The sequence below is a fragment of the Pogona vitticeps genome, chromosome 3 (genome assembly GCF_051106095.1).
Source record: "Pogona vitticeps strain Pit_001003342236 chromosome 3, PviZW2.1, whole genome shotgun sequence".
NCBI classification, from domain to species: Eukaryota; Metazoa; Chordata; class Lepidosauria; order Squamata; family Agamidae; genus Pogona; species Pogona vitticeps.
In genome coordinates, this window is record NC_135785.1 from 46,697,014 (window position 1) to 46,718,322 (window position 21,309).

The following is a 21,309-nucleotide window of genomic DNA, read 5'->3' on the forward strand; positions in this document are numbered from 1 at the left end:
TGTTCCAGTAAGGATAATAAACTAATTAGGACCAGTTCTCAGTCATTTTACTTTTCTCAGAAATCGTTTTTCTGTTTGTTAGGTTTTGTTTTAACCAGTATTTTAGGATGTGGTAACAACTTATTTATTTATTTTCTGATGGGGAGACTGGCAGAACAATTTGGATTCCCTGGAAATTTCCTTCTGTGGTTTTTGAATTTGAGGAAATTCAACATGTCTACTGCCAATTTTTAAAAAATGGTGCCATCCTTTACCACTCAGGGGGAACTGTTGTTATAATGCGAAGAAGTTGAATATCTACTGAAAAGCACACAGTTTTACATAGTGGCTGGATTGTTCCTTCAGCAGTTTGTTTTATTCATCATGTTAAGTATAGTTAAACACATCACTGAAGAAATAGCAATTATTGGAACAACACTCTAAAAAATCTATAGCCACAGTATACAATTCCATTCAACCCATTAGATTTATTTTTTGAAAAAAAAAAGTAATGACTTAAAAGTCACCCCCTGCCCAAAATATACATATGCTTTTTTCATGGAACAAGCCCTAAGGTTTAATAGACATCCCACCCTAAATGGCAAGTAGGAGAGTTCAGACATTAAAGGTGTAGTTCTACAAATGCCGAATGAGAAGTAAACTCAGAAATATTCAGAATTTATTAAATAATGCCATATTCATATAGTTCTGAATATATCATAATCTTAATTTAATGGTTCCCAAGTGTAATAATAATTCTTAATATTTGGAGTTGCATTTACTCCTATAGATTAAAAAGTAAAAGTCTGGCTTCCTGAAAAAGTGAAAGTGAAATCCATTTGTCTGGCAATCTGGAGTGATTTATGAGAAATGAAACTTAAACGACATTCTCTCACCAAGGATAGTGAGGGCAAACAACTCAGTGTCTCCTGGTTAGGGTTGCCATAGATTTTCCAAGGGAGGAGGCTTGTATGAGAACAAAACCTATAAATGATGTCAGTCTCTACCATTGACATCTAGAAGCAGGCACAAACATTAGAATGTTTTTTTCACATTTTTTATTTAAAATTGAAAAGAGGGCATAGCTGTTTATTAATCCCATGAGCATTTGCTGTTAGGATATACTCTAATGCAAGCCTGCACTGCAGCAGTTTTCTCTGTGTGCTTTTCTGAATCCTCAACTTGCCTTTACTTTTGCTATATCTCATTGTACATTGTTGATTTAATATAGTTAAGAATAAGATTTAGGATTAGAAGAAACATTGATTAATAAATTAACAGGGAAATATTCTATTAGATTTAGATGCCTTTGTGGTATATCAGGCAGATAAATAAGATTTTGTTATATATAGTTAATAGATTAATAGATTCTCCTCTCTCTCTCTCTCTCTCTCTCTCTCTCTCTCTCTCTCTGGAGGGGTGTTTTTGTGTGTGATTTTCATTGGAAGGGTTTGTGTTCTGCTACCACAGAGTCGGATGTTATTCTTTTTTGGGTAGAGTCTTCATTAAGTGTGAAATATGGGTGTGACAAAAATATTAGCCACTTGGAGAAGGCGGTGGAAATGCTACCTGCACCTACTGCAGCAGATTCTACTGAGAAGAGTGGGAGAGAGAAAGGGAAAAGACAGCTTACAACTGCTATTATGACCCCCTCAAGCAAAACCTGTCACCCAGCTACTTTGTTCAGTACTATGAAAGAGCAGCAGGCAGCAGTACAGGGTTGGTGTGTATCTGCCAAGGAGATGGAAGAAAAGCCACTGGTTCAAGATGGGGCAGATATGAGTGGACTTCAGACATGTTCCACTGATGTCTTTGTGCAATCCAACCAGGGCAAGGACCCAACAAAGATGACGAAAAAGGCACTTTTCTCCCCAAAATCCAGTGTGCCAGAGAAAGACAAGGATGGCATCAGCACAAACAGTCAGCTTGGGGAGCAGAAGTGCTGCCACTTTCATGGTTGGGAAAGAGATTTATGAGAGCACCAGGAGTTGCCTTTCAAATCTATACCATGCAAATTCATCATATTCAGGGAAGTGTTTACCCCCATACTCAGCAAATCTCTCCTGTGCAAAGAAGCATTGTGGTTGGTGGGAACTCCTCTTCAGGTACAGATACATCTGATGTGGGGAAGAAGGAGGGGACTCAGGTGTGCACTGTTTCAGAAGATGTGACATTGAAATCACCCATGCCCCTCCATCTGCACTAACCCCACCAGTTGCTGTAACTAGTGGTATGACAAGGAAACAATCTATGTTAGGAATATGCAGTTAAAAAAAAAACTGGAGATACCAAGAAGCCAGGAATCTGGAAGCAAATGTGCAACAGATACTTGCAGGCTGAGTCCCCCCACTACAAGAAGGTGCTGAAATATGGGCAGGACTTGCGCCATCTCTCCAGCATTAGCATGCTCAGGCACCTGAAGACTCAGCACAGGGGTTTGCTACTGGCAAAGGAAGATGAACCTGTTGGTGCAAGTGACTTCCTTATTGTGAGAAGTAAGTCATCAGAGGATAGAGAGCAGCTACACAGCTCAGAACATTCAAGATGCATTGAGAAACATGCTGCAGCAATGGAGTCTTTGCTACAGAAGGCAAAGTCTGTTTCTCATAGACAATGGGGCAAACATGGTGGCAGCACTGCAGCCTGGGAAGAGGAGAGGGGTGCGGTGTATGACCCACACTCTCAACCTAGTTGTTTGTGGTGCTTTGCAGGGTAAATGACACATGCATGCCTAATATTAGCCGCTCAGAGTGGTACTGACCTACCAGATGGGCGGGATACAAATCAAATAAATAAATAAATAAATAATATAATCAAAAGGTTGCTCCTCCAGGTCAAGAAGAGTGGGACATTTTGGGTCACATGGTATATGTTCTCTGAAGCTTTGAGAGTGCAATACAGGTGCTGAGTGGGGAGACAGCCATCCTTGGTCAGGTGATCCCAGTGTTCCAGGACTTGGTTGGCATAATGGAGAGCTTAATGAGGGGACAGTCTAGGTGGATGAGGGATGTCATAAAGAGAGGACCTGCTCCACTGTAGGCTTGTCTCCTTATGGAAGAAGGCAGTTCACTCTTATAACCCTCTTGAATGTCTGGATTAAATGGTGGGTAATGGATATTAAACAGTAACAAGAGGAGGCAATGTCAGCCAACAACCTCTGCTTCCCCAATGCTCCTGGGATTTCCTGTTGGCATTCCCACTGTTCAGGCTTCAATCAGTATGCCCATGACAGCCATTTCCTAACACCAAGGCACTGCTCCTTGTTGATGTGCATTCTTTGTGTTTAGCACGATCATTGAGAAAGAGTCAGAGGGCACAGGAAAATCTTTTTAAAATATTTTGACTGTCATTTTGGACCAAGACAATAGGTGGTTTGAGAGGGGGCTCAGGGAGGCCATACATGTGCTTATAGAAAATCTCTCACTCAACAGGAGTGAAGGCCTTAGATACAATCTGATCCCTGTTTATCATGCTGCCCTAGCATCCAAAGATCAGGACCACATACCAGAGAGACCACTGTTAACAACTGTAAGCGATCCATGACAATGGGTGGAGAGGGACTGCAGACGTGGGATTTCCACTCACACATCACCGTCCTTTGTTCATCTAAGGAGCCTATTCAGGGGGAAGTGAAACCAAAATAGACTATATATATCAGGGGTCTCCTGCCAATTCTCCTCAGACTGAAGAAGCTACTTGGATGAGTAGCGAAACATTTCAACTTAATAAGAAAGAAGTCCAGTTGCCATGACTCAACTTCCACATAACCTCACCTGGATCACTGAGAATCTTCACAGATATTTTGACTGTTTGTGGTTTTTTGTTTGTTTGTTTTTAAAGGGGGTTAAACCATGTAATCTCTATATTGATTGTGGTGGAGATCCAGATATCCAGAAATTCCAAATTCTTTAAGTGAAGGGCTGTAAGTCTGAACTCCAAATACAGATTCTGAATCTGAATTTTCATGTTAGTGCACATCCCTAGTTTTAAAGCCCTCAAAATGTCCCTAGTTTTAAAGCCCTCAAAACGTACAGTGTAAAAATAGGTGAAGTATTTCTGGAAAACAATCATTCAGTCAAACTGACAGCAGTTGCACCAAAAGCAGAGTACAGTATTAGATGTTTTAGTCAAAAATAGAGAGAGATGTATAATTACACAGATAGCAAGCTAGGTGGCACTAAAGTATACTTGCATCTTGCTGCTATGTGTCTGGAATGCATTCCCCACCCACCCATTTAGCACTTCCTGAACTAAGGGTGCTAAGGAGCTTTTCAGTGTTCCTAGTTGTGCTAAGTGAAAGCAACAATCAAACATGTGTCTGCATATTACACCGAGGAACCACAAAAACAAAGAATTTTCAGGATAACCAGCACTGTTGCCATCTAAGGTCCATATAGCACCTACCACTAAACAGTATGCTAAATAAACAAATGTATAAAGTGTACTTTCTGCTAAGAAAGGATTGTCCTTGGCAACTCATTTTCTGGTATAACTATATGTCACGCATCCAATTTCTGCTTCTTTCAAATCAATACATCTTTCCAATCTGTAGAAGACAGGATGTTATGCCTGGGAGAGAGAAGAAGAATTTGGGAGGCAAAACAGAGCTCATTTAGGTGTCACACTAGGAAGGGAAGTCATTTAAAATTCTATTTTCATTGTAAAGGCTGAGTACATTCCTTCAATACTCCAGTAAGAATGGATGTAAGTTCCTCTCTCTTTAGCAAGTTTACCAAATGCAACAATTGGCTATTAGCTTTGAACAGAACACATACAGGTGGCTCTTGTCACTTACGTTTTGAAAGACAGCAATGCTCCAGGCGCTGCTGAGGCGAACTTCAGCAACGTGGCTTGCCTTTGCCTCCCTCCCTGGATAGCACAAAACTTCTAGTCCCTCGAGAAAGGCGTGGGAGGAGAGGGGGGAATGTTAGGTTATTTAAGGGGTATTCCCCCCCTCGCACCACCCTCTTCCTTTCCTGGCGTCAGAGAAGGACAAAGTTCTGCTGCTTAGTGCTATTGTGAGCTGCATCATTGGTCTGAGGCCTAAGAACAACGCTAAGGAGTTGGGAGGGGTAGCATCTGCTCTCTCCTGTGGTTTGATTACCGATTGTTTCAATTGTGTTATTGTTAACAATAGTTGACTTCTTTTCCTTCGTTTAAGTTAAATTACTATTGCTGGAATCTGTTTATATTTATAGTAGTTATATTGTTGCCTGGAAATTGTTGCAGCAAGGGGGGGTTGTGACTGCACGGCTTGCACAGCTCATGCTTCAGCGTGACTGGAGCAGGGGTTATAATAGAATTTAGTTCTTTAAAAAAAGAGCTTGCCAAGATAGAAGCACCGGGGCAAGGGACCGCCGCTTTAGTGGGATAGCCCAACGTTTTACCTTGTGCGAGGACTGAGCAGGCAGGAAGCAGCTGAGGCACAGTGAGGCCACTCGGTTTATCCAACAGTGTGGCCCCTTTGTATCCTTGGGGGTCAGGCCAGCAGAAGGCAGCTGAGTGCAGTGAGGCCGCTTTGGTTCCTAGCTGTTGGGCGCTTGGGGTGCAGCTGCCCAGTTTCCCGGCCATTCACACTCTGTTCTTTCCCTCCACATCCTCCCCCCCCAAGGGTTGACATTTTAAAACATCTTTGAAGCGCCTTTGTTCCAATAGTGCTACCTGTTGGAGGTTAGGGAAAACAGTCTAACAACAGTCACATAACAGGGTTGAATTTAAATTGGAGTTACATTTTTCACTGGCCTAGCTGATTCAGGGAATATAAAAGAGAATAAAATTAAAATAAATAAATAAATAAACAAACAAACAAACAAACAAACAAACAAACAAACAAACAAATAAATAAAAATTAAACAAAATATCTATGCGTACATAGATATGGTATTCATTTATTAAGTAGGGCCAGCAGCCCCTCATGTTAGACTTTTAGTTTGCTGTTTAAAATTAATTGTACATACATAAAATGGTGCCGAAGGTAGGAACTGTTTAATTAAAACTCATTCAGTGCATTGACTCAATTAATAATATTGTTTGACTGAATAAGTTTAATAACAGGGATTTAATCAAGGTATCAAGCTTATTGTAATCAGAATATAAGTAATTAAAATTTATTAGTTAATTTAACAATTGATAATGATTAAATTGATCTGTTAAGCGCTTCTCCACACAAGGGTAAGAGTGCATTGCTAAACAGCAGGTCATAACTGAGAGCTATAAACTGGTCCACTTACAGTCAACGTAGTGTGGGACTGTCATCTGACTTGGCATCATAGAGGGCGAGCCACGCAGTGCTCTGTGACTGTTGGGAGTGCTAGATTAATAATGGCATCACGTAAAGGTCAGGGCAATAAGAAAGGGAAACAACTAGCCAGGAAACAGCCAGTTCCCCAAGTGTCTCTGCCTCAGTCTTCCTCGGATGAGGAATCCTGGCCTGTATGGCAGCAACTGCAGGAGAAAATGTCTGCGCTGGAGGTGGAATGGCTGGAGAGGCAGGCTCTTCAGCCTGTCCAGGTGCAGCCATGCTGCTTGGTTAAGGAGGCAAAGAGCCATCATAGGGCCAAGCTTAAAGCCATAGCAGATGACCTAATGTCCAGGTTTGCTATTCTTGAAGCTGAGTGACAACTGTTTGAGACACACAGATGTGACACAGATGATGCAACTGCAACACCAAGGTCAAGACTACTGTGAAAGGTAGACAGTCTTCTGCCCCGGTGGCCACCGGGTCAGTAGCTGAGGTTCCTGACAGGCAGGGCATTGATGTCAAGGACAGCCCTGAATGGCCTTATAGCAGGGATGAGTCAAGTATGGTAATGTCTTTGTCAGGTCAGGCGGCCGTTGCATTGGGCACTCTTTCACTGATCCCTGCTGGCACCGGACAATTTCCTCCACCCTTTTATATGCCATATGACACACAAAGTTTCAGAGCCCCAAACACTCTTTAGTCAGAAAGTTGTTTTAGTATGCAATTTGGAGGATGGGCAACACCATATCTCCAGGCTGCATTTCCAGCACCATTAAACACTGTGGCTGGTGTGGGGGTTTGGCCGTACCTGTCAGTGCCTGACATGGGGTACAATACCGTGCCCTTACGAGTTTTGTAATTCGGCAACTACACAATGCCCTTGGGTGATCATCTCACTCCGGCAACCCAGAAAAAAATTGAGAGGAAAAGTATGTTGATTTATTCAAATTGTTGAATAGAGATGTGGAGAAGAAGTTTTTAGACAAGGAGGACAATAAAGAAAAGGAGAGATGTAGGAGGAAAAAGCCAGACAGGTCATGGTCCAGTTGGCTACCTGGGTTTTTGATTTACGCTAGGGTGGTTGTAAAGGCACAACCATGGCAGGTGCAATCTCTTTTTCAATATTTGGATATAATCAACAAGGCATATGTAGATTTCGCTGGGCAGGTGTGGCTTAATTATGATGAATCATTCCATATGCAGAGTGCGAATCATCTGACTCTTAGATGGGATGGGCCCCTGCTGGGTCTTTGGCTGCAGTTCATGATACCGGCCAGGCCAAATCTTGGATACAGGTTCGATAGTGGACATCTAAACAGAAAGTCACCCATGAATCAAAATCCCCATGTTGGAGTGGGGCAGGTGGTTCAACCCCACCTGCTCTGCTGGGAGTACAATGCAAAGGGCACTTGCACCAGGAAACCATGTCGCTTCCGGCATGAGTGTTCAGCATGTGGGGGACAACACCCCAATTCATCTTGCTTCAGGGCAGGGGCTCAGCAGCAAAATAAGGGCACAGGAGGAGGAAAAAAGCCCACTAGTGGTTGTGGGGTAACCCTGGAAAAGGGCCCAAGCTCAATTAAGATAACAGTTCTAGAAGCATGGCCGTGCAACTACCCCTGTGGGGAGGATGCTAGTTACCTATTAGATGACTTTTGGTATGGTTTCAGGATCCCGGTGTGAGGGAGGGTGCGACTACATGGGTCTGCTCTGGGGATGGGCTGATTGATTCCTTTGCCTAGTAGCCACACAATGTAATTGCTAGTGTGAATCAGCTAATCCCCAGAGATTTCTTACCCCCTCTTTTTTTTACTCTGTGTCAGGGGCTACTCTTTTTTTAGGTGCTGGTTGCATCACTCCATTTTGGTTGGGTTCCAGTGTATGTGATCACCGGGATTGAACCAAAGTGGGTATCTGTCTGTCCCTTTGTCAAAGCTACTTAACGATCTTCAGAAATAGTAAGTTTAGTAATTAAGAAATAGTTAACAGCTTGGGCCCTGGATACCTGAAGGACCGCCTCCTTCCATATGAGCCTACCCGGCAGTTAAGATCTAGCCAGGGGGCCCTTTTGAAAGAGCCATCCCTGAAGGAGGTAAGAGGGCCGGCTTGTAGACAAAGGGCCTTTTTGGCAGCTGCCCCCCAGACTATGGAATGCCATCCCAACTGACATTTGTCTGGTGCCGACGCTGATGACATTTCGGTGCCAGGTCAAAACCTTCCTGTTCCAGAAGGCTTTTAATTGAAATAATATCAGCTGTGGGTCTGATGGCAATATTTAGAGTTTATATTTTAATTGAATTTTAATTGTTTGACTTTTTATTGTATTTTAAATGTTGTAAGCCGCCCAGAGACCTTTGGGTATTGTGGGTGGCATAGAAATTAAACAAACAAACAAACAAACAAACAAACAAGTTTCCCTTTGCCTAAGCTGTATAATTATTTTGATATTGATAAATAGGAAACTTTCTCTTTAAAGGGAAAAAAGTCTTGATCATGTTAAACAGGGTCACTTAGAGGTATAGTGTGGTCTGTCCTTGTATGTGGATGCAATGATTGCCCCAAATGCTCTTCAGAGCAACCCAAATAGACCAAAACATCTTAAACTGTGGGTCTCAATCCCATATGGGGTCATGTAACTGAATGGGGGAGTCATGAAAAATCTGTTCCTCCAACCATCAGCTTGCAAGCAGCCACAGCAGTCATAGCTCTACCACCCAACCTGTTCTTGAGGGAGTGAGCTAGACTTGGAGAGGGAGAGAGAACAGTGTCAGTGAAGGCAGCACAATGCTTAGCCACCCTTCTCCCTCCAATGGGGGGGCAGAGGCTGGGCATCCTGGTCTCTGTTCAGACTTGCCACCAGCATGTCCACAGCAAGGGCCAGCACTCGCCTGAGACCTGGGTTTGCACAGCTAGCCTTCTTCACCTCCCTTGCCCTCTTCTTGCCATTGATTACAGTGTTCAGCACAGACCTGCCCTTGTGACCTGGGGTCACATAAAAATTTCTCGGGCAAAAAGAGGTTGCAAGTCGGAAAAAGTTTAGGAAGCCCTGATCTAGAACAATCCAGGCCAGGATAGTCCCATAATCTAGTCACACCGTAAATAGTTTTTGAAGACAGGCAGAGACAAATAAATAAGAGGAGGGTGACAGGAAACTGAGATTCACATACAGCTGATTAAGTTTGTCAGTTTCAATACCGCATGGCATTGTCTCAGTGTGCAAATTCCAGTACACTTCCCAAACTGAAATATAATTTGTAATTTGTTTAGACTACAAAACCCATACTTTACCAAAGTTTGTGATGTAGCTGTAGAAATCTTTACTGCATTCCTTTGAAAGAATATATACAACAGACATTTTGAAAAAGGCATACAACAGTGCTTTTTTGGATGAACACAAGCCGTACGAAGATGCATATGTCTGAAAAGAATACACACAAATTCATTTAAGAATGCATTTACTTTTTAAGATTGTGTATGAAAATCAATATTGGTTTACATGCAGAGCAGGAGTAAAAGAGAAATCCATTGTGGAAATGGGAGAAACTGAACATAAGAATGGAAGAATGAGGACCTGAATGGAATCGAGTTTGACAGATTTGCCCGTGCCTACTTTACTCTATGGGATGGTTTTATTTGGGATGTTGTTGATATGCGTCACTCAGGATAGATGGATTTGTCTGCCTTCCTGTCAAAATGATATTTTTCTTCCCTCCCCACATAGAATTCTGTTTTGCTTTTAAAAAAAAGCTGTGGCATTTTCCCTGCAAGGATTTGACATTAGCTTTCCCCATTGCCAAGATGCTGATTAGAACTCCTTGCTCCTTGTTTCTTGATCATTAACAGTGCAGCACTCCCAGTCCATATTCCTGAAAAGCAAATTGCATTTTAATACCCCGCTATACATCAAACTAGATACTACTTGTTACTCTTAGTAATAGATAATACTTGTCTAAATTAGTAGCATGCTGGTGCTTCTAGGCAATTGCTGAAATTTTGCTTTTGACTGATTGTCCATTTATGTCCCTTTAAATTTTCTTATGACTATATCTTCTTAGATGGTAGATCTACAGCAGGTCTGGAGAATTTGTGACTCTATAGATGTTATTAACCAATCCTAGTCAACCTGGCCTGTGATAAGGTATGATGGGCAAAATAGTTCAGAAACATCTGGAGGGATGAAAGAACTTTCCATGTCTGGACTGTGGGAAAGGAGTACTGTATGTCCTTTGCAAATATGTTCCTTATAGAGAAACTCCTAGTCCTTGAGGGGCTTATATATATACTTATGTTTATTGTCTTTTAGACCAGGAGTTGTGGAATCTCTGGCCTTCCAGATATCACTGGGCTCCAACTGCCATTATCCACATCTGTCATGTCTTATAGTAATGACTGGTGGCACCCACAGCTGCGATACAAGGATATCTGCAAGCAGGATCTGAAGGCAATAGAAATGGACCTCAACAGATGGGAAACCTTGACATCTAACCGTTCAGCCTGGAGGCAGGCGGTGCATCACAGCCTCTCCCAATTTCAAGAGACCCTTGTCCAGCAGGCCGAGGCAAAGAGGCAGTCCCGGAAGCAGCAAAATCAGGGAGCTGGACAGGGGGCAGATTGGATTTGTCTTCAGTGTGGAAGAGATTGTCACTCTCGAATTGGCCTTTTCAGCCACACTAGATGCTGTTCAAGTCCTCGATACAGAGCACGTTACCATAGTCTCGAGAGACTGAAGGATGCCTAAGAAGGTGGCAGCCATTGGTTTCCTACCACTACTCTGAATAAATCGAACTGAACATCTGTTAGATCTAGATTGGTTATTATGATCACCATGGGAGATGCCACTGAAAAGGTTGCCCCATGCTGGTATTCTCCTCAAACACCAGTTTGCCCCTATCTCATGTCTTCCAGATGTTGAACAGTGGTTTCCATCATTCCAGCTACTTCCATGTTTGCTGAGGACAAGGGACTTTGTAATCAAGCATATTTTAGGGCATCAGATTGAGATATGAGGAGTTACAAGTATTTGGGTTAAAAAAACCTTTATCTTAAACTAATTACAGCTACCCAATGAAAGATGTCTTGGATTCTAGTAGAAAGTGCATTAAAATGTCAGCTCCATGTGCCGCAGCAATGAATCAAAAGACACAGTTAAGATTAGGAATTTATAGAGAAATATTCTAAAGTAAAACAACAACCATTGCATAATAATTCATCCACATTTGAAATATATGGTTTTGGTAACTCAGCCTCAGAAAGGGCAACTAAAATGATCAGAGTGGATGGAGTAACTTCCACATCAAATAATTCTCAGTGCCATAGGTTCCTGGATAGCTTTGAAAATGCCGGAACAGTTTCTCCCTGTTCTGACTGCTGCTAGAACCTACGACAGCCTCTGCAATCAAAAATAAATCATCTTATGTGTGCAGGCCCAGCTTTCTGTTTCACCAGTGCTCTGTAGGTTCCTGGCCTCTCAGTCCCAATGAAACAAATGGGGCTTTTTAAAAAAGCAGATATGCATAAGCTTGTACTGTTACTGACTCAGCCATGTAGTTATCAATCAGCAAGTGACTAGGAATTCAAATTTTTCTTTGTCTCATCCTTACAGAAAAGAACAAAGAACTACAAGTTTTCTCTCCTTGTAGAAAGTGATATATTTCCTGGAACTGGAACTGAATGGTATTACAGATATTGTGTACCTTGTGCAAGTTGCACAAAACTGCAACAATTGCTCTGTTGTGCAGACTTTTCAAAATCTGAAGCACTGGATGGGTTTTTTGCATGCTTTTTTAAAAAAGCTAGTACGATCATTAATTAATTAATTAATTGCAAGATATTGTTGTGAGTGAAAAGTGCATTTGTTGGCTTGCTCTCATACTGGAGGTGAAAAATCTTGTGGGACTTGAAAATACCTCATTGAAGGGTCTTGTCTTACCAATAAGAACAAGAAGCTTGGCAAGCATTATTTTCATCCCTATCAGTCTCTACAAATATGTGCTTGAGAAGAGAGAATTGAAAACAATGACAACTAAATAAAGCAATTAATATCAGACAGCTGAAGCTAAACAATTGAACTTCAGTATACAGAAGAAGTATATTCCTGATTAGCAGATGCTAGGAAAAAAGTAACATTGAAGGACAATGCTCCTCCTCCATGTCCTGCTGGCGAATTTCCCACGGATTAGAAGACCATTCTTAGACACTGATCTGGAGGAGATGGGTGGATTTTTTAAAAAAAAAATGTACTTACCTCCTTCATGACCTCATTCAGGCACTGTGATTGGTTGTGTTGCCTTCCCTTTCCTTCTTGTGTGAGTTCCATGCAGTTGCACTAGGATTAGGCAGGATGTTGAGTTGGATAGCACAGTATTGTGCTCAGCATGTCTCTGTGCCTATAAAGACTTTAGATCAGAGGAGTATCTCATAAGAAATCCCATGTATGCAAAGCATGATCTCTTAATGCCGTTGAGCAGGTAGCAACATTAATGCTGTAATTCTAAACCTACTGTAGTGAGTATGATAAGTAGTTTTCATATTGTTCTCATTATATTTGCCTGTGACAATACTTCGCCTGTTGGTACATGCTCTTTGAAATAAACTGCCATATCCATTTGGGATTATGCTCTACTAATATCAAAGAGCACTTCTCAAAGCCCCTAAAAGGCAGCATGGCCATTATTCCATTCGTATCCTTATGGAGCAATTGCTGCTGCTATTGCTGAAGCCAGCGCAGCTGAACAGACATCAATTCCAACCAGTCTCATCCCTATGGCAGAGATTTTGCTTACAGCCAGTGCGTAGAGCATTGAAAGCCCACCCTCCTTCTTTATTTAAAAATATTCAGAAATCATGTGAAGAGTAGAAGTTTGAGTTAATTACAATTTATTCTCATTTTCACCAGCATTTTTATTAACAAATCCACATTAATCCAGTATTAAAGCAGGGTGGGATTATAGGATTTCTATCATCTGGTGCTTGGAGCAAGGGAATGTATATAATACAACCACCCCCTATTCATTTGACACAAAGCTCTCCTGTCAGATCTACCATACTATGTAGCACAGTGCTGCTGCCACCACCCTTTTTATGACATGATCTGCCATCACATACAATAGAGCTTGTGGTCAAGACCAAATATGAGGAAGTATGCAGACACATATTAAAGATATGTGGAGAAGAGCAGTCACAAATTACTTCCTGACATAGCTTCTATCACAGCCATTCTCACCAGGGATCATATGGCCCTCTGGGAGGCCCTGATACATATGAAGGGGGCCATGGACTGGAAACAAATCTTCAGACACCACCTTATCAAATTTGTTGTGCAAAGTTATACAATCCTGATTTGGCCTATATTTCTTTCATATTGTATTTATGGCTATGGCTAAAAAGAGGTTTAAGAATGGCTGGTCTATCACATGAATCAACTGGCTGGATGAAGCAGAGACATTTAACCAGCAGGTTCAAGCCTTGAGGTAATAGGACAAAAGTGGATTTTCACACAACCTAAAAAAAGGTACACTTGAAAACATCAATTTATAAGAGAACTAATAATAATTTGATACTGTTCTGAGGAAAGACAGTGTGGTGTATTGGTTAGAATGATGGACTAGGGCAGTTGGCAAACCCTTAGCATTCCAGGTTTTTGGACTACAGCTCCCAGGATTCCTAGCTTGCACTGCCAGTGATAAAAGCCTGTGGAATTGCAATCCCAAGCCTCTGGAGTGCCAAAGGTTTGCCATTCCTGGACTAGTACTTACAAGACATGGGCTCAAATTTCCACTCACCCATGGAAGTCAACTAGGGAGTCAAACCATTCCTTAAATATCTCACATACCTTAGAAACCTTATTAGGGTTACCATAAGTCAGATGTAACTTGGCAGTACATAACATGCATACAATATTGTGGGGCCTCTTAGGTCTAGCATACTTTAGGGCCTCAGCATGTTTAAATCCAGCCCTGAGGGACACTGAAGGAGCCTCCCAAAAGAGTGGAAAGCAAGTACACTTGGGTTACACCTGGGCAACAGCACACAACTATCCAATTTTTCACTTCCAGAACCATTGCATTGTAAATTTGCTGATGAGCAAAATGATCCAGCAGGCCTTTTTAGGACCCCAAGTGACAATCGTTTTTATCAATATAGAGGGCATCTCGTCATCTAAAGAGAAACTCTTAGCTTCACTTTGCCATGAACAGCAATGTGATGCCTTCTGTGTCCAAGAAACTCACAGAGGAAATGATCAACATCAACCAAAAGTTCCTGGAATGTCTTTAGTGGCCAGGAGGCCCCATAAATGATGTAGAAGTGCCAATTTTGTAATACCAGGTAGTATAGCCCTCTCAATGGACTATACTGAAGAGGACAACATAACATTCCTGACAGTTTCTGCAAGATTGTAACATCAGTTTATAAACTACTAACTTTCTAATTGGAGATTTCAACAGCCGTAGCAAAATTTGGACCTATGAAAAAATAATGAAAATGAAGCCATTATAAAATAGGCAGTAGCTTGGCTGGTGCTGCACTGCCTCCCTGCTTTGCCAGCCACTCTGGTGAGGGGGTGGGATGATGAGTCTCCCCACTCAGCCACTGAGTTGCCAGCCAGGCAGGGAGGCATTGCAGTGCCAGCTGGGCTATTTCTGTGGTTGGCGTGCTGCCAATGATGCTGTCCACGCACACTGAGCTGAGCGATAAGTGGACTGGTGGGTTCTGGGAGCAGGCATTAATCGGACTGGCCACCTGTGCCAGCAAGATTCATCTTCATCTCCCTTGGGAAACGTAGTCAAATCTCCCATGTCTAGAGATTACCAAAAAGACTGAACAATGATCCAAAGAAAAGGATACCATACGGAGATATAACAGCACACCAACTGCTCCTATCAGGGACCAAACAACACATAATAAAAACATCAAAGGGATATTCAGAATGAATCCAATAAACTTTTCTATTTGTGGAAGCCTTAAGAAAATGTTGGAATGGTAAAGTGGCAGGACTAGATGATATCCAGAGCAAGCAAATTAAACATTTTAGGCAAAACATAAAGGAATGGCTCCTTCAACCCTTTAATAATTGCTGGACAAGCAAACAAATTCCAGAAATATGGCAGAAGACAAAATTAAGCAGTATACTTGCAACCAAGCAAGAACCATCAGGTCCTGAAAGCTACATGCCAAACTGCCTACTTTGCTGTTCGTTTGTTTAGTCGTGTCCGACTCTTTGTGACCCCATGGACCAGAGCACGCCAGGCCCTCCTATCTTCCACTGCTTCCTGTAGTTGTGTCAATTTCATGTTGGTTGCTTCGCAGACACTGTCCAGCCATCTCATCCTCGGTCGTCCCCTTCTCCTCTTGCCCTCACACTTTCCTAACATCAAGGTCTTTTCCAAGGAGTCTCCTCTTCTCATCAGATGTCCAAAGTATTGGAGCCTCCGCTTCAGGGTCTGTCCTTCCAGTGAGCACTCAGGGTTGATTTCCTTCAGAATGGATAGGTTTGTTCTCCTTGCAGTCCAGGGGACTCTCAAGAGTCCCTACTTTGCCACTTACTGTATACAAAGTGTTTGAACAAATGATGTTAAAACCTAAAATTGAACCTTGTCTAATTCTAGGACAGTCAGGCTTTAGCCCTAACAAAAGTTATACAACTCAAAATCTTAAATCTAACCCAGCACATAGATGGTTTTAAAAATGGAGCAGCATTTGCTGACCTTACAATGGCATGTGATACCATCCACCTTCATTTACTACTCAAAAATCTCTACCAAATATCATGGTCTAACAAAAAATGGTTGCCATTCAAAACCAAAGATTCTTTGTTTTAGCTGCTTGAGGAACAACAGCAAAGATGGGTGGGCAGCGTGGCCTCCCAAGTCTGGGAGCAGCATCAGAGAAGGCCCTCTCCTGTGTCTCCACCCAATGCATTAATTGGGTGTATTAATGATAATAATTGGATTTATTGTATGTATTAATGAATGTATTAATGACAATAATTAATGACCTTCAACTTTTATTCTTTGGTTGATCCAACAATGATGTATCTCAGCCTTCTTTGGATGCTGCAAAATAGGTTTCATGGATGTCGCTACATCATAGTGATTAGAACAACTAGGTGGCAAAAAAAGGGGGGGGCAAATGTTGCAAGACTGAATGTAAAAACATTCTGATCACAGAAAAATCATGCTTGATAAAGCTGGACAACTTCAGAACTCCTGTCATGAGTCCATTCACATCATAATCAGAAACACAATATAACTGAAACAATAATTATTCTGGCTGCATGAGTGTTCTCGGTGCTTTGGTCTTGTGGAATATTTTCCCTCCAAAATAGGATATTTGGAGTGATGATGATCTCATAAAATGAGAGAGAGTAGAAAAAGTGGCCAGGGTGTTTAAATTGTGTGTTGCTGAGTAAATGAACTGAGGGTTTTTTTACTGCATAAAGGGATTGTTCAAAAGTATAGCAAGCAACTATAGCCATGAAACACTTTAGCCAGTAGATATATTCCACTCCATCTTATTATATTTATTCCATATTTCTCTTTCAGTATAACCAATATGGTAACAACAGAGTCACTGCTAGTGGTTGAATAAGTTTTACTATTTCTTAAACAATGGTTTCTGTTGTTTTCATTTATCTATTACATACATTACAAGGGGACTCTATGACCAGGATGGAACAGAAGATAAAGGATTTTGTAATTCAAATCTGTTTCTTCTTTTGCCATTTCAGTTTTTTAATGACTTGAAATTTAAGACTCCTGGCTATCTCATGAGGAGTCAAATGACCTATAATTGAATCAATACAGCTTGCCCAAGCTTACATTTTGGGCCCTGAGCATCATGGGTAGCAACCAGCAGACCAGACTGCAGATGAGAAAGCAAATTCTATCTTTGCAGGGAGTCTTGTGCTTAATATTTATTCTATGCCCTCTTAGTTTGGTTTAAAAGGACACATACATTTGGGTATTCTTTTGCAATCTGCATCACAGCAATGCTATATATGCCTGCTTGCCTGAGTTACATCTCCATATATTCAAAAATTAAACACCAAGCCTATGAAATATGTTGAATATATGACGACTTTGCGTTCAAGCAATCAAAGCTGAATGCAGCTTCAAATAAATCCAATATATTTTAAAATATACTTAGAAGTATCCGGACGCAGGAAGGGCGAGATAACGACCTTGAGCTGCAGATCCGGCCGTTGCCCTCCATGGCGCCGAGAAGTCGCAAGACAGCCCAGGCCACGTGTTAAGGGTGCTGGTGGATAGCGTTTACTTAAGTGAGACACTAGCCACAAATCATTGTCTTTCTCTTTTGGGTACCCACCTGCCCGCCCGCCCTCTTTCTAGTGTGCTTTTGGGTCTCCTTATGGGGCTGGATAGGAATTTTTTTTACCTCTATCCTGAATGGCTAATGGATGGAGGAATTTTTTGCCTATCCCACACTGGAGAAGGGTTGTTGGCACTTGATTGGTGATATTCTTGGTCACACTGGTGGGTAGTGCAGGAAAAAAGTGTTCGTCTCGGTGTGTCCCTTTGATAATTATGCTAAGCCAACAGCGCATCAGACCTCCTGGCTCTGCGGATCGTGCAATTACAGGGCTGGCGGCGGGAGATGCGCTGGGCCACTTTCGGACCGACAGTCATCAAATAAAGATGGCTTGAGGTCTGGGGTGTTTAATATAGGCTGCCAAGGTTCCTGATGTTGTCAAGACAGCTGGAACCTGGGGCCTGGGACTCGCCCATTGTCTGATTAGGGTATCGTGGATGCCCTGCATTTCTTTCTCCGCACTACCGCAGCCCCCCTCATTTTATGATAATAATGATATCTATAATCAGAGGTGAATTAATAAAGTGTGGCCCATATTTTAATCCATACCACTGCCTTTCATCTTCATTTCGGGGCCTGGGAGGGCAAGTAATAATTGTTGTTTACCAATCAAGTCAGAGCTAACTTATAGCAACTCTAGTAGGATTTCCAAGGTATGTGAGGTTTTTTATCCTTGCCAAACTTCCCAGTAAGTTTCCAGGGCAAACTGGAGACCCAAATCGAGGTCTTCCGAGTCCCTGACTGTTGTTTAATCCATTATACCATGTTGGCTCTCTAAATAAAAGTAACTACTTACAGTTACTTTGCAAAGAAAGGAAGTTATCCCTGCATAAAGTTCTTGTCATAATGTAATATAGTTTTATCTTCATTACTGGGAAAAGGAACTAATTACAATTATTTAATGGCAGTAACTGGTTAGATATGACTTGTAATTAGCTCCTTTCTCCCCCTAATGAAGGTACAACTATATCCCATTATATAACATAACAAAGGGATAACTTCATTCCTTTTGCAGAGTAGCTGTACACATCCAGTTATGGGATATGAGCCTACTCAGTCATGGCTCAAGTGCTGGCTTGTACTGTGTGTTTTGCTGCCTGCATTGTGTGCTATTGTGAGTGTTAAAATGACAAGGAGATGGGCAAGTGTTTTACAGCTTGCAGGATTCAGATGTCTTTTAAAGCAGCCAACAAGTAACTATTTTACTTACTTGGGAGAAATAGGAAACTATGTGTTAGGTATCTGGCTTCAGAGCCAGAGGTTGGGAGTTTGATTCCCTTCTGTATTCTCAGAGAGAAGAGCCACCTGTGTGGCCTTGGGCATGGCTGAACTGTCCCGGGGCTCCCCCAGAGGAAGGGAATGGTAAACCATTTCTGAATATTTTTTACTTCAAAAAGCCTGAAAAGGGTTCTTAGGATTGTCTTGGTGACACATGATAATGATTATTATAGATGATTTAAAATCGTTATAGAGGTTTTAAAAATAGTAGTTACAGGTATAGGTATAGTGGTAACGAACTACCTTGAGATGCTTGAAATTATAATCTTAACCACTTTTGTTTATTTTTAATTTTTACCCATTTTCAATAGGAATAGGATTTGGAATAGGGGTATGGGGGGGAAGGGAGAACTTGGTACAGGTGGGGAAAAGGTAAGATTTCAGAGAGTGAAAGCGTATTTTTACATCCACTTACACAATTATGCTAAAATGGAAGGTCACAAAAAACTATTTAGCACTTTTTCCCAGAATTTCTAGTTACTAATCTCTCCATTAACCATCTTTTATCTCCATTAACTTAATTAACCACTTTTAAAAGTAGCTTCCTGAGCACTGGCTTGCAGTGTCCATGCTGACTCAGAATGATGTAACACACATCATTGTGCTCATTTGCGCATGGACATGTAAGGATCCTTAGTAGGGAAAAGGAACTTATGATCATTTGCCCTCTGCCTTTCTCTTGAGGATAATTCCTTTGGAATCAGCTAGCTTTTATCCAACCTCTCCTTGGGAGTCAAGCTTCTTCCATTGATTACTGTTATGTATCTGCAGGTTGACATGGATCAGTGCCAGCCCACCTTTGGGAAGAAACACCACCAGCAATGTTCTTGCTGGTGGCCCCCCTGACTCTTACCATTAGCAATGAGCTCTGCTGATAACCGAGAAGCAGGGCCAGCCCTATTGTTAAGTAAAGTCTAGGGCGGTGGAGTGCTGTGATGAATCACTGGAATACATTGCTGTGTGTACTATTTACCCAGCCCTGTGTTCCCTCAGATTACCTGGAGCACTAGTCCTCTCATCATCTTAAAGCAATGGTCAGATACTAATCGAGTCAGTTTTAGTATATGAGGTAGAGTGGGGGCAGGAGAATTGTTTTATATTTCACCTCAGAAAGTAATATGTCATTAAGCTTGACCTTCCATCAAGTTCTCTGACATTAAAATTATTGTTTGTCTATACTGGAAGAAAAAATCAAAAACAATATGTACAGTATATAAAGTTAAAACAGAGGTATTCTGGCATTTTAGAAGCTAGGGTCTTTTAACAAAGGCCAAACTCCTCTTGCATTTTTATTCTCACATATTGAAGTTAGCATAAATCTCATTGGCCAGTTGCTGCAAGTTATGGATTTATTATCGGCGTTTGATATTGCATGCTAGCAAACTGCAAACACCAACAACAGCTTCTTAACTTGCAGCAATTAGCCAATAAGATTTATGCCAACTGTATTAGGTCAGCAGGAGTAATTAATAGAATTTTAGCCTTGCAGATTTATTTCAGTGTGAACTTTCATGGATTACAGCCCGCTTCCTCTGACACTGTCTGCACTGTAGAGAAAATAAAGAAATTACATGCAGTCTTCAGTTTCCTTTGCTACCAGCTGATTTGCGGAGGCGGCTGGTAGAATGACTTTCCATATCTGGCTGCATGACAAGTCCTATAATCCATGGTTATTTACCACAGTGGATGAGATTATGGGAGCTGTAGTCCAAATCATCTGGAAGATGTCAGTTTGGAATAGAGTATGACAGAAATTCACCTATCCTAAGCAAGCCAGGACAGAGTATGCTCTGTTTCACAGGCTTTCCTTACTTACACTATATTCAATTACAGTATTAGGCATACTCCTCAGAAGTAATGAATGCCATCTGGTCTGAGTAATTGCACAGCAGGAGCACGACCAAGTGGGTGGCTGATTAGAAAGTTCAGCAACAGTTGCTTGAATTTCAACTAGGAACAGCTTGGGCCATTACTTTTATCCAAGGGCTATTTCTGCTCTTCCTGGCTACTCCTATTCAGCCCCCCACATAAGCAATTTGGATTTCAGGGTCAAAGCTTGGAAACAAGAGCTTAAAAGTAACAAGGTACTCATTATTCATGTGATTATTTGTTTCCAATTAAGCTGCAATACAATCATTTTAGTGTGATAACATGAGTGAATGTTACAAATTTTAGTAGTAAATAATGCTTACCTTCCTTCCCAAAGTTAATAGAATCATAAAATAATGAAGTAGGAAGGAAGCTCGAAAGCCATTAAATCCAATCTCTGCTCAGTGCAGGGAAGTTCTTTTGAGAGTGTCATTTCTAAGCATATTTGGCTTTTTTGCTGTTTTAGCATAATATTAAAATAACATGGTGGTAACAAGTAGGAAAATAACACATTATTTTGGTAAGTGAGTGGGACATTGTCCAGAACCCTATTACCTGTGCCTGCCAGAATCAGTGTATATCTTGGTGGTGAATTGCCATACCATAGAAGCTCA

The 21,309-nt window shown here is 41.5% G+C and overlaps 1 long non-coding RNA gene across 1 annotated transcript in view; it reads right to left on the minus strand.

Annotated features, from left to right (window-relative positions):
* Positions 1-8,807: 8,807 nt before the first annotated feature.
* LOC144587858 (uncharacterized) overlaps positions 8,808-21,309 on the minus strand; it is a 59,440-nt gene continuing 46,938 nt past the window's right edge. The window contains exons 2-3 of the long non-coding RNA XR_013543043.1: positions 12,465-12,615; positions 8,808-10,086 (exon numbers count right to left, since the gene is read on the minus strand). This is a non-coding gene — a long non-coding RNA (uncharacterized LOC144587858). The remainder of the gene's footprint in view (positions 10,087-12,464; positions 12,616-21,309) is intronic.